This window comes from Bufo bufo, chromosome 5 (genome assembly GCF_905171765.1).
Source record: "Bufo bufo chromosome 5, aBufBuf1.1, whole genome shotgun sequence".
In the NCBI taxonomy this organism is placed as follows: domain Eukaryota; kingdom Metazoa; phylum Chordata; class Amphibia; order Anura; family Bufonidae; genus Bufo; species Bufo bufo.
This window is the reverse complement of record NC_053393.1, coordinates 468,602,973-468,620,785: the sequence shown is the minus strand read 5'-3', so window position 1 is coordinate 468,620,785 and position 17,813 is coordinate 468,602,973.

Below are 17,813 nucleotides of genomic sequence, written 5' to 3'. Positions count from 1 at the left end.
TCCACATACAGCTAGTTTTCACCTTCCTGACCAAGCCTATTTTTGCAAATCTGACATGTCACTTTTTGTAATAACAGTTTTTTCATGACACATCATAATCTATGTTAGTGGTAAATTTGGGTCAATATGTTTTACCTTTATTTATAAAAAAATCTCAAATTTACATAAAATGTGGAAATATCCACAATTTTCTAAATTTGAATTTAAAATTTGAATTTCTCTGCTTTCAAGACAGTGAGATAGTGATACCTCACAAAATAGTTAATAATTAAAATTCACCATATGTCTACTTTATGTTGGCATCATTTTGCAAATGTTTTATTTTTTTTAGGACCAGTGACTTTGAGGGATTTGCATAATAGAAAGCAACCATAAATGTCCTCATTTTAGAAACTACACTCCTCAAATTATTCATAACTGATTTTAGAAACTTCATTTACGCTTTCGATGTTCCAGAGGGATTAAGACAAAATGTAGGGGAAATAAAAAACAAACAAACATATTTTGTGCAGATTTTTCCATGTTAATCAATTTTTCCTGTAACATAGCAAGGGTTATCAGCAAGAAAAACCTCAAATTATTGACTATCCTGATTCCAAAGGTTTACAGTAACATCCAACATGTGGCTATAAGGGAAGGAGCACTATATGGTTTTTGGAGGGCAGAATTTGCTAGAATGGTTTTTGGGTGCCATGTCACATTTAAAGAAACGCCTATAGTAAAAACACCCCAAATGTGAGCCCATTTTGAAAACAACACCCCTCAATTAATTTATAGAATGCATACAATTTAGAAAAACTTGGCTTTGAAAATGAAAAATTATTTTTTTTCTAATAAAATGTTGCCTTATACCTAAACCTTTTATTTTCACAAGGGTAACTGGAGAAAAAGCACCCTAAAATTGGATACTCATTTTCTCCTGAATATGACAACAACCCATGTGTGGTCATAAACTGCTGTATGGGCACACCACAGGTCTCAGAAGGGAAGGATTTCACTGGAATTGTTCTTTGGTGCCATATCACATCTGCAGAGTCACTGAGGTACCAGTACAGTATAAAACCCCAAAAAGTTACCCCATATTGGAAGCTAAACCCTTCAGGAAATTCACCTATTTTCATTATTTTCTTATATAGCGCTGACATATTCCACAGCACTTTACAGACATTAGCATCAAGCTGTCCCCAATGAGGCTCACAATCTAGGTTCCCTATCAGTATGTCTTTGGAGTGTGGGAGGAAACCGGAGTACTCCAAGGAAACTCACACAAACACAAGGAGAACATGCAAACTCCATGCAGATGTTGTCCTTGGTCAGATTTGAACCTAAGACCCCAGAGCTGCCAGGCACCAGTGTTATCCACTGAACCACCATGCTGCCCTTGGGGTATAGTGATTGGATTGACCCCTCAGGTGTTTCATAGAATTTTTTATGATATGGACATGAACTTAAAATTTACACTGTATTTCAATTATACGTAGTTTTGCCTCAAGCTTTTAATTTCACAATTGATAGGAGAGAAAGTACCCCAAATTTTGTTTCATAATTCTCCCCCAAATACAAAAATACCCCCTATGTGGTCACAAAACGTCTTTTTGGGCACACTGCAGGGTTCAGAATAGAAAGAGCACCATGTGCATTTAAGGCCTAGTTTGGTGATTTATACAGCACTGGCCAACAACTGCAGAAACTTCAGGTACAATAAAAAGAGAAACTCTAAAGAAGTGATGGCATTTTGGAAACCATACCACTCACAGAATTTACCAAGGGGTGTTGTGAGTATTTTGATCCCACAGATGTTTTGCAAAAATGAATGCACATCAGATGGTGCAAAGTGAAAATTACAGTTTTTCCACAGATATGCCAATTCAGTGCCCAACATGTTGTGCCTGTCATGTTCCAGTGTGAAAACTAAGCCCTCTTATTATTATGCTGTGCTTTCTGGTTTTAAAACACTTTACATGTGGCCCTAATCTTTTTACCAAATGTATAAGAGGGCTTAGGAATAAAGAGCACTATGTGCATTTCGAGACCCAATGTGGTGATTTACACCGCTTGTGCTGACAACTGTAGGGGCTCTGGGGTGAAATAATAAATGGACCCCTTAGATGTGACCCCTTTTTGGAAACTTTTCCCCTTGAGGTTTTGAGGGTGGAGTGAGTATTTTGGCGCCACAGTTTATTTGTTTGCAGAAATGAATGAACTATGGACTATGCAAAATGAAAACTGCAATATTTCCACAAATATGATACTTCTGTTCCCAATATGCTGTGCCCAGCTGGTGACAACTGAGGCTTACACCACATAGGTGGATTCTATTGGATATAGAAAAGCAATAGATGTGCTCCTATATGGGCACATGGCAAGGCTCAGAAGGAAAGGAGAGCCATTTGGCTTTTGGAGTGCAGATTTTGTTGGAATGGTTTTTGGGTGCTACATCAAATTTTCCGAGACCCTGAGGTACCTGAACAGTTAAAATTCCCAATTAGTGACCTATTTTTAGAAACTACACCCCTCAAGTTGTTTTTCAAGGGGTGGGGTGAGCATTTTGACACCACAGTTACTTTGCAGAAATTAATGAGCAGGGGACAAAATGTGCAAAATGAAAACTGGTATTTTCCACAGACTTGGCATGTCAGTCCTCAATATGTTGTGCCCAGCTTGTGCCATCTGAGAAACACCACTCCCCTTAAATTGTTATGCAGGTTCTACTAGGTACGGAAATATCATAAATGTGGATGTTTGTGTACGCTGCAAAGTTCAGAAGGGAAAGACCACCTTTTGGCTTTTGTAATGCAGATTTTGATGGATTGGTTTATGGGTGCCACGTTTCTATTGAATAGAAGTTTTCATTGGTACCATTTTAGGGTACATACTCCTTTTTGATCACTTGATATTATGATCTTTTGGGGGGGAGGGGGCAAAGTGACCAAAAAAGGTTGTTCTAGCATTGTAATTATTTATTTATTTTAACAGCATTTACCTGATGAGGTAGATCCAGTGGCTTAGCTATCAGGGAAGCAGGGGCAGCAGCTGCTTCAGGGCCTGACCTCAGAACGGGCCAGGGAACAGTAGCAGGAGTGTTGCCGGCAGGGAAATATTTCTAATAGGCACTTGGCCCAGGGCACCAGAGAATCAATGTATTTATTTTATAATTTGTCACAATTGCCTGACAGGGATCTCCAAGAGGAAGGAATAGGATGACCCTGAATGCATCGGCCCACCGGAACGCCTTGATACCGGCAGACGGGCACAATCCTACATTTATAACGCAGCATTAGCATTTTACATTTTCTATAGTGAGTATTATTATTATTATTATTTATTATTAAAGCGGCATTCATTCCATAGTGCTGTACAGTGTATACTAGTAAATGAAAATCAGACATCATCTAATACATGACAGTGTTTTTATAGTAAAGCTAAAACCAGCCCTGTACCTAACATGGATCCAGAGCTCCCATACTCATTGCTCATATTGCTTTGCTAGATCTCTTCAGCCTGGCAGCTCAGGGGACATGTCCATTCTCAGAGGACATGTCATTTCTGCCACAGCTCCCTACCTGTAAGGCCTCATGCACACGACCATTCCTTTTTTTGCGGTCCGCAAAAAACGGAAACCGCTGGCGTGTCTTCCGCAATTTACAGATCGGGCGGCCCATTGTAGAAATGCCTATTCTTGTCCGCAAAACGGACAAGAATAGGACATGTTCTATTTTTTTTGTGGGGCCACGGAATGGAGCAACGGATCTTTTGAAGTGAATGGGTCCGCATCCGAGCCGCCAAAACAGCGGCTTGGATGCGGACCCAAACAGCGGCCGTGTGCATGAGGCCTAACTTGTATGACTGGTGGCAGTGGAAAGATGAAAATGAGCATGTGTGTCCACCACAGTTGGTGGACGTACATATAACTGTACAGATTCAACACCGGGGCCGTCTTTATAATGAAGGGAATAGGGATATCTTGGAATGGGAGAATTTTTGTAACAGAAAGTAAATTACAAAACTAACTAGTTTTTCATGCTGATTTTTATAAAAATAAGATTTAATGATGGCACAAGTTGGCTTAAAAAACGGTGCTACTTTTTATATCCATAATCCATATTAGATCTTCAGAAATAAGTATAATAAATACAGTATGGACACCCCCCAATTCAGGGAATGAAAATTTTGTATCAGGCAATGTTTGTGGTTTTAGGTGGACTCCAATAAACATTCTGGAAATATTCAAGTCCGTGTTTTTGCAATTTGTTATGCAGTGTTTGAATTATATGAGAAATAGTGCTGTGGATTAATGGTTGGTTTAGTGCAGACTTTATGATAGCTAGTTGTTTCGGTATTAACCTAACTACAGGTATGATTGAGCTCAAATGTGGGTGAAATGTGCAATTTCTGAACAATTTTAGTTTTGATAGATCATATTTTGAGTGATATCTATGATCAATTTCAAGAATATTAAAGGGGTGTTCTGGGATTACTTTGGTTTTTAACAGATATAGTCATGTAGTTACTTATGTCCTCTACATCTTCCCTTTCTTTTTTCTAAATTTGGTCTCTCCTGATCCATTTTACTATGTAAAGAAATCCCTCTGGTTTGTTTCCATCCTCTATGTAGCGCTTCCTGTTGCTGCATCCAACCAAACCCATGATGCACTTCTCTCTTCTCTGCCACAGCTCCAGCACCGCCCCTAACAACGCCCAGCTAGTTTATATCTCCTCCCACCCAGCTACTGACAGACGCTCCCTTATCACTGCCCCTGTTGCCTCTTGGACATAGCATCTCAGGAAATAAGAAAGAGCTGCATGGACATGGTCATGTGTCCACAGCCCAGAGCGAGATATAGAAGTCATAAAGGTAAATGAAAAAAAATTACAAAATTACATCTTCCTTGAAGAATGATTATTTTAAAGGATGTTGATGGAGACCAGAAACCCCCTTGAAGTAATTAGCCCCCATGCTCTCCAGTAGCTTATCATAGAATGTCCCCTTAGGCATATCCTACAATTTGACTTTATAAGACCAGTCCCATATATGCATTCTGACTGGTCCATCTATTGCTCCCCACAGCAGTTCCACAGGTTGCAGAAATAATACTTTTTGGCTGCTCCTGTGCGTAGTTGTAGGAATAACATTTACAGGCAGCTTTTCTTTTTAGCTGTAAATTTTGCAGTCTTAAATGTCCTTCACTGCTTGCCAAAGCTCCATATAATAAGATATCTTAAAGGGAACCTGTCACCTGGATTTTGGGTATAGAGCTGAGGACATGGGTTGCTAGATGGCCGCTAGCACATCCGCAATATCCAGTCCCCATAGCTCTGCGTGCTTTTATTGTGTCAAAAAAACGATTTTATAGATATGTAAATGAACCTTAGATGAGTCCTGTCTCCTCCATGCTTGAGAGATGTGTCCAGTGTTCTCTGACTCTGAGCCCAGCCACGCCCACTCTGAAGGAGCCCAGCACCGCCCCGCATCCTCCGAATCTCCTCCTTGCTCACCGACGTCACAAAGCTAGAGCGCCGTAATCTCGCGATGTGCGAGTTAGTGCATGCGCAGTTCGTTCCCTGAGGCTTATGCCAACACAGGGAAGGAACACTATGCTGACACTGCGCATTGCGAGATTACGGCGCCATAGCTTTGTGACGTTGGGGAGCAAGGAGGAGATTCGGAGTATGTGGGGCGGTGCTGGGCTCCTTCAGAGTGGGCGTGGCTGGGCTCCGGAAACGTTAGTAGCCTAATTTACATACAGTACAGACCAAAAGTTTGGACACACCTTCTCATTCAAAGAGTTTTCTTTATTTTCATGACTATGAAAATTGTAGATTCACACTGAAGGCATCAAAACTATGAATTAACACATGTGGAATTATATACATAACAAACATCTGAAAATATGTCACATTCTAGGTTCTTCAAAGTAGCCACCTTTTGCTTTGATTACTGCTTTGCACACTCTTGGCATTCTCTTGATGAGCTTCAAGAGGTAGTCCCCTGAAATGGTTTTCACTTCACAGGTGTGCCCTGTCAGGTTTAATAAGTGGGATTTCTTGCCTTATAAATGGGGTGGGGACCATTAGTTGCGTTGAGGAGAAGTCAGGTGGATACACAGCTGATAGTCCTGCTGTACATATGAAAAGGGGTATACATACATAATACAAACAATTGCATTAATCATAAACAAGACGAGTTACAAACTGGTACAGAAGGAGAGAGGGCCCTGCCCATGAGGGCTTACAATCTACATGGTATGGGAGAAGAACACAGTAGGTGCGGGTGAAGTTGGTCATGGCGGTATAGAGGCAGCAGGGTCACTGGTTGTAAGCTTGTCTGAAGAGGTGGGTTTTCAGGTTTCTTTTGAAGGATTCCACTGTAGGTGAGAGTCTGATATGTTGGGGTTGCGAGTTCCAGAGGGTGGGGGATGCACGGGAGAAATCTTGGCGGCGATTGTGGGAAGAGGTGATAAGAGGAGAGAAGGAGGTCTTGTGAGGATCGGAGATTGCGTGTGGGGATGTATCGGGAAAGTAGCTCAGAGATGTAGGGAGGGGACAGGTTGTGGACGGCCTCTTATGTATTTGTTAGTATTTTGAACTGAATTCACTGGGCAATGGGGAGCCAGTGAAGGGATTGGCAGAGGGGAGAGGCAGAATCCAAGGTCACTCCAAGGCAACGGACTTGGTTGACCGGGGAGAGTGTGCAGCCATTGATCGTGATAAGATAGGTCTGTTGGGGGGGTTGAGCAATATGGGGGAAAGATGATGAACTCTGTTTTATCCATGTTAAGTTTTAGAAAGCAAGAGGAGAAGAAGGAGGATATGGAAGATAGGCATTGTGGGATTCTGGATAGTAAGGTAGTGATGTCTGGACCAGAGAGGTAGATCTGTGTGTTGTCAGCATAAGAGTGATACAGAAAGCCATGGGACTCTATGAGATGTCCTAGGCCAAAAGTGTAGATAGAGAAGAGCCTTGCGGGACACCAACAGAGAGGGAATGAGACGAGGAGGTGGTGCGAGAGTAGGAGACACTAAACGTCCAGTCTCTGAGGTATGATGTGATCCAGGAGAGGGCCAAGTCAGTGATGCCAAGAGATGAGAGAGTTTGCAACAGAAGGGAGTGGTCAACAGTGTCAAAGGCAGAGGACAGGTCAAGGAGATGGAGGACAGAGTAATGTTTTTTGGTTTTGGCTGTTAGTAAGTCATTGGTGACTTTGGTAAGGGCAGTCTCAGTCGAGTGTTGGGGTTGGAAGCCAGATTGCAGGCGGTCAAAGAGGGAGCAGAAGGAGAGGTGAGAGGACAGTTCAGAATGGACATGTTCAATTAGCTTTGAGGCATACGGAAGAAGTGATATGGGGGGCGATAACTGGACAAAGAAGATGGGTCAAGTGAAGGCTTTTTGAGGATGGGTGTAATGGTAGCATGTTTAAAAGCAGGAAGACACCAGAGGTTAGTGATAGGTTCAAGAGATGAGTTAGGGCTGGGATAAACACTGTGGTGAGGTTAGGGATGAGGTGGGATGGGATTGGGTCAAGTGCACAGGTCTTGAGATGTGATCTGGAGAGTAGAGTGGAGAGTTTTTCTTCTGTAATGGTGGAGAAGCGGGTTTTGGGAGAAGAGGACCGAGCAGTTGTGTAGAGGGTCTGTGGGGAATGTGTACTGAAGCTTTCTCTGATGCTGACTATCTTTTGTTTGAAGTATTTGGCAAAGTCCTCAGCTGAGAAGAGAGGAGAGGGTGGGGGCACCGGGGGACGGAGAAGGGAGTTAAAAGTGTTAAAAAGTTGTTTAGGGCTGTGGGCCAGGGAAGATATGAGAGATGAGAAGTAGGCCTGTTTTGGATCAGCGATTTGAATATGAGGAGGGATTGCTTGTATGCAGTGAATTGATCTTTAGAATGGGATTTCTTCCATTGCCGCTCAGTAGCCCTGGAAGCTTGTCTGAGTTTTTTGGTCAAGTTGGTGTGCCAGGGTTGTCTGTTGATTTTTCGGGTTTTGCTGTGTGTAAGGGGGGCAACAGTGTCTACAGTCGTGGCCAAAAGTTTTGAGAATTACATAAATATTGGAAATTTTGCTGCTTAAGTTTTTATAATAGCAATTTGCATATACTCCAGAATGTTATGAAGAGTGATCAGATGAATTGCATAGTCCTTCTTTGCCATGAAAATTAACTTAATCCCAAAAAAAAACCTTTCCACTGCATTTCATTGCTGTCATTAAAGGACCTGCTGAGATCATTTCAGTAATCGTCTTGTTAACACAGGTAAGAATGTTGACGAGCACAAGGCTGGAGATCATTATGTCAGGCTGATTGGGTTAAAATGGCAGACTTGACATGTTAAAAGGAGGGTGATGGTTTAAATCTTGTTCTTCCATTGTTAACCATGATGACCTGTAAAGAAACGCGTGCAGCCATCATTGCGTTGCATAAAAATCAGGGACAGATTGATCTTCTGCAGAAAGTATGGTGAATGGACTGCTGAGGACTGGGGCAAAGTCATATTCTCCGTTGAAGCCTCTTTCCGATTGTTTGGGGCATCTGGAAAAAGTCTTGTCCGGAGAAGAAAAGGTGAGTGCTACCATCAGTCCTGTGTCATGCCAACAGTAAAGCATCCTGAGACCATTCATGTGTGGGGTTGCTTCTCATCCAAGGGAGTGGGATCACTCACAATTTTGCCCAAAAACACAGCCATGAATAAAGAATGGTACAAAAACACCCTCCAACAGCAACTTCTTCCAACAATCCAACAACAGTTTGGTGAAGAACAATGCATTTTCCAGCATGATGGAGCACCGTGCCATAAGGCAAAAGTGATAACTAAGTGGCTCGGGGACCAATCAGAAGAAAATCAGAAAGCAAGTGAAAGTCAAGATGTTTAAGGTTTCTGTGGGGGTGTGCTAATGTGTGGACCGGGGGAGCAGCAGAAGAGACCAATGAAGAGAGGGTGAGTAGGTTGTGGTCGGATAGGGGGAGAGGCAAATTAGAAAGGTTAGATAGGGAGCAGAGGCGGGTAAAGATTAGATCCAGAGTGTGACCATCTCTGTGGGTGGGAGCTGAAGACCACTGTGATAGGCCGAAGGAGGAAGAGAGTGATAGGTGTTTAGAGGCGGCCGAGTGGCAGGTGTCAATAGGGATGTTGAAGTCACCCATGATAATAGTGGGGATGTCGGCAGAAAGAAAGTGTAGTAGCCAGGTGTTAAAGTGGTCAAGAAAGATGGTGGCTGGGCCTGGGGGGAGGTAAATGACAGCTAGTTGGAGGGAGAGTAGATGCGAACAGAGTGTACTTCAAATGAGTTGAGCGTAATGGAGGGTGGCAGTGGAGTTGGGCTGTAGAAGCAGATGTCTGATAGAAGACCAACTCCTCCACCATGTTTGCAGCCGGGGCGGGGGGTGTGAGTGAACTGAAATCTACTATATGAGAGTGCAGCAGGGGAGGAGGTGTCAGAGGGTGTCAGCCATGTTTCTGTGAGACCCAGAAAGGAAAGTTTTTGAGAGATACATGAATGTAGGACAGTTTGTTACAGACAGAGTTGTATTTACCTTGTTATTTGTGTTTGCAGAGTGCTGTTGCATTGATTGTTTTTTTGCTCTGGTGGCATTATCCAGTCAATGTAGGGAGGTGTTACCCAATCACTATATGGAGATTTTATCCGGTCACCCTATGGAGGTGTTATCCAGTCACTATATGGAGGTGTTATCCAGTCACTGTATGTAAGGTGTACCCAGTCACTGTATGGATGTGTTATCTGGCCACTGTATTATGGTGTTATCCGGTCACTGTATGGAGACATTTTCCAGTCACTGTACAAAAGCATTATTCGTCACTGTATGGAGGTGTTATCCAGTCACAGTATGGTGTCATTATGCAGTCACTGTATGGCGGAATTATCCAGTCACTGTATAGCTGTATTAACTAGTCACTGTATGGAGGTGTTTTCCAGTCACTGAATGGTGGTGTTGTCAGGTCACTGTATGGGGACATGATCTGGTCACTGTATTGTGGTATTATCCGGTCACTGTCTGGAAGTGTTATCCAGTCACTGTATGGGGGTGTTATCCAGTTACTGTATGTTGGTGTTAGCCATTCATTTTATGGTGGTGTTATCCGTTCACTGTTTGATGCTTATCAAAGAAATAGAAATGGTGGCAAGAGAATGACTCCAAAGGCAGCTCCAAGTGAAATTTTTCTCCTGAATCTTTGGGCCCACTGTGGCTTCAGAGACTGGTCCCACCAGAGGATCCTCTGGTACTCTTGTGGGCCAGTCCAACACCTGGGTGAAGACCAGGTTCCGAACCTCACAGATATCAGCTGCCTCTCCTTGGTCCATGTCCCACTGCTTCTGCTCTCTTCAGCATCTGCTCTTCATCAATTCCGTTTCTCCTATTCTGCTGACTGACTAGAAGCTAGTCTTCACACAGCATGGTCTTGTGAGATAAGTTACATCTCTTGAGATCACATTGTGTTTGTGGTTCTGCATTGCTCTGAGGCTGTATAATTTGACAGCTTAAAGGCTATGTACACCTTTGGAGTAAAAAAAAAATGTATGATTGCATTTAACTTATTTTTGGCTAAAAATCATATTTTCAATTGGCCTTTATTAAAAATATTGAGCTGTTCAGTCACAAAGGGTTAACTGTTTTTCTAACTGTTTGACTGGTATTTTAACTTTCACTTGGTGCCAGTCATCTAATTACCCTTATTTCTAAACTACTGAGGTCATAAACACTTATTTAGGCCACATTCTTATCAGTAAGATAAGGATTGAGCTTTAATGAGTGTTTATGATGTGAGAGAGCACATATAAGAAGTCAGCCTGCTCCTCAGATGATGGAATGGACAAAAAATCCACAAGCAGCTAGTAGAGCATGTCAGCTCTGTACAGAAAAAAGGATTCCACTTTGTTAATAAAGACCAATTAAAAAAATGATTTTTAGCTCAAAATATGTATAATGCAATAATAAAAAAATAAATCCCCCAAAGGTATACATAGCCTTTAAGAGCGATGCTGTGGACACCGTCTGCAGAGCAGGGAGTTGGTCTTCACCCCAATAAACCTTTGCTCTGTATTACCATATAGAGAACCAAAAGGTATTGGGGGTCACTAGTAAAGAATAGGGGAACGATTTGAAAAGAAAACAAAGTACAATGATCAGGGGACCAGTGGGAATCATGGCAGGTAAGATATTTTGATTCCCAAAAGTAATTAAAGCTCCTCTTTAAGAAGCCTTCTTAGTTGGCAGCTAATGAAGTCATTAGATGGCACAAACCCTGTAGTGTCCTAACGATGGGGTGGAGTCTTCTCTTTCTACTCCATCGACCTGGTCTCTTTCCATGTTTTTACACACCAAAGGAAAAAAGGTCATTCTTTCTAATACAACACATCCCAATGATCAAACTCTTCAGCATGTCTTTACCTGTCCAATTGTCCACCCAGGAACTATCATGCTGAACATCCTAGGGACTGATTATAGTGGTGCGTAGGTACATTCCAAAAACCTGGACTTGGGCACCAAGAGTCCTTTTTCTATCCGTATTCTGAATGGTGTCACCACAGCTACATGTCTGTCTTTCATATAGGATTTTTCATGTATAGAATATAACCATTAATGATGATTTTAGAGCACCATAGCTGGCAATGATCTCATCCTTCAAGTAAATAAGGGGAATTTTCAAGTCCAGTTGTGCAATGCAGAGAAATTAAATTCCATACCTTCTTTCTGAGGTCAGATCAGGTGCAGAGTGGTTTTCAGCTGCTATTTTGTCTGGAGAAATGTAAATACACAGATGCTATTCATTCATTACCGCTAAGAAGAGCACTTACTGAGGACTTTCACTAACCACACTTCTAAATGTTACCATTTGTGATTTATCCAAACATATTCAATTATTAATACAAGAACCTATGTGGCTTCATCTGCAAGTTCTAATACATGTGAAAAATACTTCATGGATTGGTCCATGACTCTGTCTCTCTGCACCATATCTGGGTTCACATATTATATTGCACAAGGCATGCTGTGGTGTTATGATTAGTGGCCATACACAGAAGATACATTTAAGCCAGCCCTGCCCTTAATAACATGATGGTGATGAAAACATTGAAAAGCCTGATGTCACCATGATTTTACTACAAGCTGCACTTGGATGTATGTTCTTGTTCTTGCATGTTCTTTAACTTCATGATGTTCTTGTCCGCAGCCATGATGTGCCCCTAAATCTTCACCAAAAATGTGTTTTTGAAACTAGGTAAACCCTTCAACAAAATGTAAGCTTTGCTTTAATACATGTCATCCACAATTATTTTTTTTTGCTTAACCCCTATGCACACCAAGAAATTTATGTCACTGGTGCATAGCAGGTATATGGAGCAGGCTCAGGAGATGAGCATGTTCCATGAATGGCAAGTGGCACTTTTGTTACGCAATTGACTCCAACCTGTAGCGGCTAGGATCTAAAATAAAGGCCAATCCCTTCCGTTTAATCCCTCATATGTTGTGGTCAACTGTGAATTTGCCATCTGAACAATTAGAGAAGCAGGTAGCTCTCTCATCCCCTGATCAGCTCGCCCACAATGCAATCGAGGGGTGTCAATCAGTTGTTATGGCAGCTAGGGGCCTTGTGAAGACCTCCTAGGCCTGCCATGTTAGGAGTCCTATTACACCTTGGCTCTTGCAGGTTGTAATAGGATGCCAGTAAAATTATAATATAATGCAATTCAGAAGTATTGCAGTTTATTGTACAAATTGCCAATGGCTCAAGCCCCGAATGTTTTGACCTAACGACGCCCCTGGTTTCAACAGCCTTCACTATGCAGTATAAATTACATAACAATATTCTTCAAGTCAGAAAAATTGCGCCAATAGCAACATTTTTATGTTATTGATAGATTGCAAAACTGTAAAAAAAAATATTCAGGTGGAATGGGAAAAAAACACAATAGTTGCTGGGGTCTGAAAACATTCGGGGCACAAGCCCACTGTGTTGACATTGCACATTAAAGGCATGCTTAAAGGGGTGTTCCTCGTTTACGCAAATTAAGTTCAGTACTGCAGACTGCAGTCATTATATAATACAACATTCGGTAACTTTCCAATATCTGATATGTTTCATTTCCTCACCACTGCAGAAATCTTTGCTTGGGCCCTTTAATATTGATGGGAGTGGACCCTGGGCAACCCCACAGATCATCCCCCCACCCCCCTTGTACTTGCTCCACTGATCCGCTACTTGCGAGCTGCACGGTCATGAGTTCAGTCACTTCGGTGCGCAATCCCATCCTGCGGCGCATGATCTCGCGAGACCCGTGACCTACCAAGGTGGGTCTCGTGGGATCACGCGCCGCAGGACAGGATTGCGCACCAAAATGACTGAACTCATGTCCACGCAGCCCGCAAGTAGCGAATCAGCGGAACAAGTACAAGGGGGGTGGGGGGATGATCTGTGGTGGGTTGCCCAGGTCCAATCAATATTAAAGGGCCCTGGAATAGCAAAATAAATTTAAAAAAATGCTACCAGGCCAGCATAACATTCAGGCCACTGGACAAAACATTGAAAAATACAAGATAACCAGCAAAAAACATACTACTATGTTGACAAATTGAAAAATTGAGGCTTTTGGAAAGTGTGGAGAAAAAAAATGCTGCAGCCAAATTTTGCTTGGTCCTGAAAGGGTTAATGTATTTAATAAAATGTTTGAAGTCTCCAATTACAGGTAATATTACTCTATAGAAGGTGCCTGAGTACAGAATACTTCATCACTGCTGAGTGTGTATACACAGTGTATCTCAGACACTTGCTCAGTGACATTGAGTCCTAGGTTCATTGTGTCCAAGAGAAGTGTTAGTGAAGGAGTGACATTTTCTCGGACGTGCTAGGACAACAACTGAAACAAAGATAACATTTGTTGTTAAAAGGGTTCTCTGGTCTTTTTATAAAAACTGGCCTTTTTTCTAACCTGTAGAAGAAAGATTGTTTGGTTATTACTTACCTGTCCCTTGACCCGCTGATGCTTCCATCCCTGCTGCACTCACACAGGCTGTTGGCTCTTCTGCCTGTGTTCTGACTGGATGTGTGAGCTTCTTTTCCTGTTCAGCTACATAACAGTAAATGCAGCGTCAGCTTTTATAAAAAGCCTGGACAACCCCTTTAACCCCTTAAGGACGCAGGGCGTATCGGTACGCCCTATTTCCCGAGCCCTTAAGGACTCAGGGCGTACCGGTACGTCCTAACTTGAAATCGGCATTCCGGCGCCCCAGGGGTTAATCGGAACGGGATTTCGGCTGAAATCATTCAGCCGGCATCCCGTAACAATGCAGGGGGGGGGTCATTTGACCCCCCCGCATCGACGATCGCAGAAAACCGCAGGTCAATTCAGACCTGCGGTTTTCTGCGTTTCCGGTCCATTCGGGTGTCCTGTGACCCGATGAACCGGAAAAAGACTGCGATCGGTGGCGTAATTTTACACCACCTATCGCAGTCCTAGGATTTGGAGAGGCGGTGCTGGCCCTGGTGCTGAACGCCGCTGTCCAGGGTGCTGATTGGAGCAGGGGAGAGAGGCGCGAGATTCAAACTTCCAGCGCTCCTCTCTCCCCTCCTCTTCCTGTCCAGCACCCTGACCGTGCAGCACCGTCCAGAACGAGCTCCTGTGTCCCCACAATCGGCATCCATCACCCTCCTGCACCCATCGCCACCCAGGTAGGTTAGGGTCAGTGAGGGAGAGGCACCGTTAGGCAGGGAAAGAAGGGAAAAGTTAGTTAGAAAAAAAAAAAAAAAAAACTTTTATTTCCAAACTTTCTTTGATCCATCCATCAGACCCCAGATCCCCCCCTGCCACTTGCCCCCCCCACCAGACCCCCCCACCACCAGACCCCCACCCCACCCCCCTTCCCCACCACCAGCCCCCCCCCCCTCCCCTGACCACCAGCCCACTTACCACCACTTTTTTTTTTTTTCTGCGTGCGCTGACTGGCCGGCACTTTTTAGCGTCCGTCCAGTGTTAGCGCATCGCCCGCCCCACCACCCCACCGACCGCTGATCAGCGTTGTACCGCTGATCAGCAAGTTTGAACTTTTTTTTTTCACACGCACATATAATAAAGGTTTCCACACACGCACACATACACGCACACACACCCATGGCCCGCCGGATGTTCTCGGCCGAGGCGGCATACGCCCAGATTGCCTCCGACTCTGAGAGCCCCAGTGAGGATGAGGATGACCCCACGTTCCTTTTATCATCCGCATCCTCCTCATCATCATCTGATGACGATGAGCCACCAAGGCGGCGGAGACGCCGCCAGGCAGAGCCAGGGGCCCCACATGCTAGGGATCCTGTGGCCCACCCTAGTACGAGCCGCCCTGGGGTTCGTACTGGTTTCCCGGCCCACCAAATAAGTCCACCGGAGCCCCCTGCCGATGAACTTAGCTGGTGTCCCCCAGTGGACTTTGAGCCTGAGATTCCGGATTTTGCTGGCAATCCTGGAATCCAGATTCCCACAGTGGGGTTTACTGAAATAGACTATTTTAGTTTTTTTTTCAGTAACCCACTGGTGAATCTGATGGTGGAGCAGACGAATCTGTACGCCCAACAGTTCGTCGCTCAAAACCCAGGCTCATTTTTGGCTAGACCCGGTGGCTGGACGCCGGTCAGTGCAGCCGAGATGAGGACATTTTGGGGCCTCGTGCTGCATATGGGTCTAGTCCAAAAACCCAGTGTCAGGCAATACTGGAGTGGGGACGTCCTATACCAGACCCCACTGTACAGTATGGTCATGACACGTCCCCGGTTTGAGGCCATCCGGAAATGTCTGCATTATTCCGATAATGCAGCATGTCCCCCCCGAAGTGATCCTGCCTATGACCGGCTGTACAAGATACGGCCGGTCATCGATCACTTTGGGGCCACATTTCAGCAGGCCTACGTACCTGGAAGGGAGGTCGCGGTTGATGAGTCTCTCGTTGCGTTCAAGGGGAGACTCAGTTTCCGCCAATATATTCCCACAAAGCGGGCGAGGTATGGCGGGAAGCTATACAAAATTTGTGAGAGTACCTCAGGGTACACTTACAAATTTCGTGTGTACGAGGGGCGAGATTCCCGGATTCAACCCCCAGAATGTCCCCCCACTCTGGGTGTTACCGGGAAACTCGTGTGGGACCTTATGTACCCACTGCTGGATAAGGGTTACCACTTGTACGTGGACAACTTTTATACCAGCATTCCCTTGTTCAGGTCCCTTGCCGCCAGATCCACGTTCGCTTGTGGGACCGTGCGGAAAAATCAACGCGGCCTCCCTGCCTACCCCCTCCAGGTACCTATCCCCAGGGGTGAGACCCGTGCACTTACCAGTGGAAACCTGTTGCTGGTCAGGTATAAGGACAAGAGGGATGTCCTTATGCTGTCCACAATCCACGGTAACGGCATCACCCCAGTCCCTGTGCGAGGTACCGCGGCAACGGTCCTCAAGCCCGATTGTATCGTCGCCTACAATCGGTATATGGGAGGAGTTGATCTCTCGGATCAAGTCCTCAAGCCATATAACGCCATGCGCAAAACCCGGGCATGGTACAAAAAAGTTGCGGTCTACTTGGTGCAGGTTGCCATGTACAACTCTTTTGTACTATCCCGAAGCGCTGGCAGCACAGGGACATTCCTCCAATTCTATGAGGCAGTCCTCAAGGACCTGATCTTTTCGGACCGGGAAAGAGCAGGCCGGAGTACCTCGGGAATTGGAGGCGCCCGGATCGTCCCTGGCCAACACTTTCCAGGTGTGGTCCCCCATACTGGAAAGAAGGGACGAACCCAAAAAAAGTGCAGAGTGTGTCGCAGGAGGGGGATACGGAAGGACACCACCACTCAGTGCGACACTTGCCCCGATCATCCGGGCCTCTGCGTTATCGATTGCTTCAGGGAGTATCACACTTCCATGGAGTACTAAATTTTTATAATCCCCAACAGTCCACTAGAGAACATAAAAAACTATGGCTCTCAGACTTTGGAGACACGGAAACATTTTTTTTTTCCCAAAAAAATATTAGTTTTAGTGCAGGCATCCTCAAACTGCGGCCCTCCAGATGTTGTAAAACTATAACTCCCAGCATGCCCAGACAACCTACAGCCATCAGCAGGGCATGGTGGGAATTGTAGTTTTACAACATCTGGAGGGCCGCAGTTTTTAGGATGCCTGCTTAGTGTCTCCAAAGTCTGAGAACCATACATATTGGGCATCGTCGCGTGCGTAAAAGTCGTCGCTATAAAAATAACTTTTGCCCAAACGCCTCGGATGAACGGTGTTAAAAATATAAAATAAAAACGGTGCCAAAACACCCATTTTTGGGCAAAATTTCCATTTGAATCCTTTTTGCCGGTAATAAAGCAAGGGTTAACCGCCAAACAAAACTCAATATTTATGGCCCTGATTCTGTAGTTTGCAGAAACACCCCATATGTGGTCGTAAATGGCTATATAGCCGCACGGCAGGGCATAGAACGAAGGGAACTCCATATGGTTTCTAGAAGGCAGATTTTGATGGACAGTTTTTTTTTTGACACCATGTCCCATTAGAAGCCCCCCCTGATGTAGCCTAGACTAGAAACTCCAAAAAAGTGACCCCATCTAAGAAACTACACCCCTCAAGGTATTCAAAAGTTACTTTACAAACTATGTTAACCCTTTAGGTGTTCCACAAAACTAAATAGCGAATGTAGAAACAATTTTAGAATTATTTTTTTTGTTACATTGCCTCAAAAAAGAGTAATATAGAGCAACCAAAAATCATATTTACCCCTAAAATAGTCCCAAAACAACAACCACCTTATCCCGTAGTTTCCTA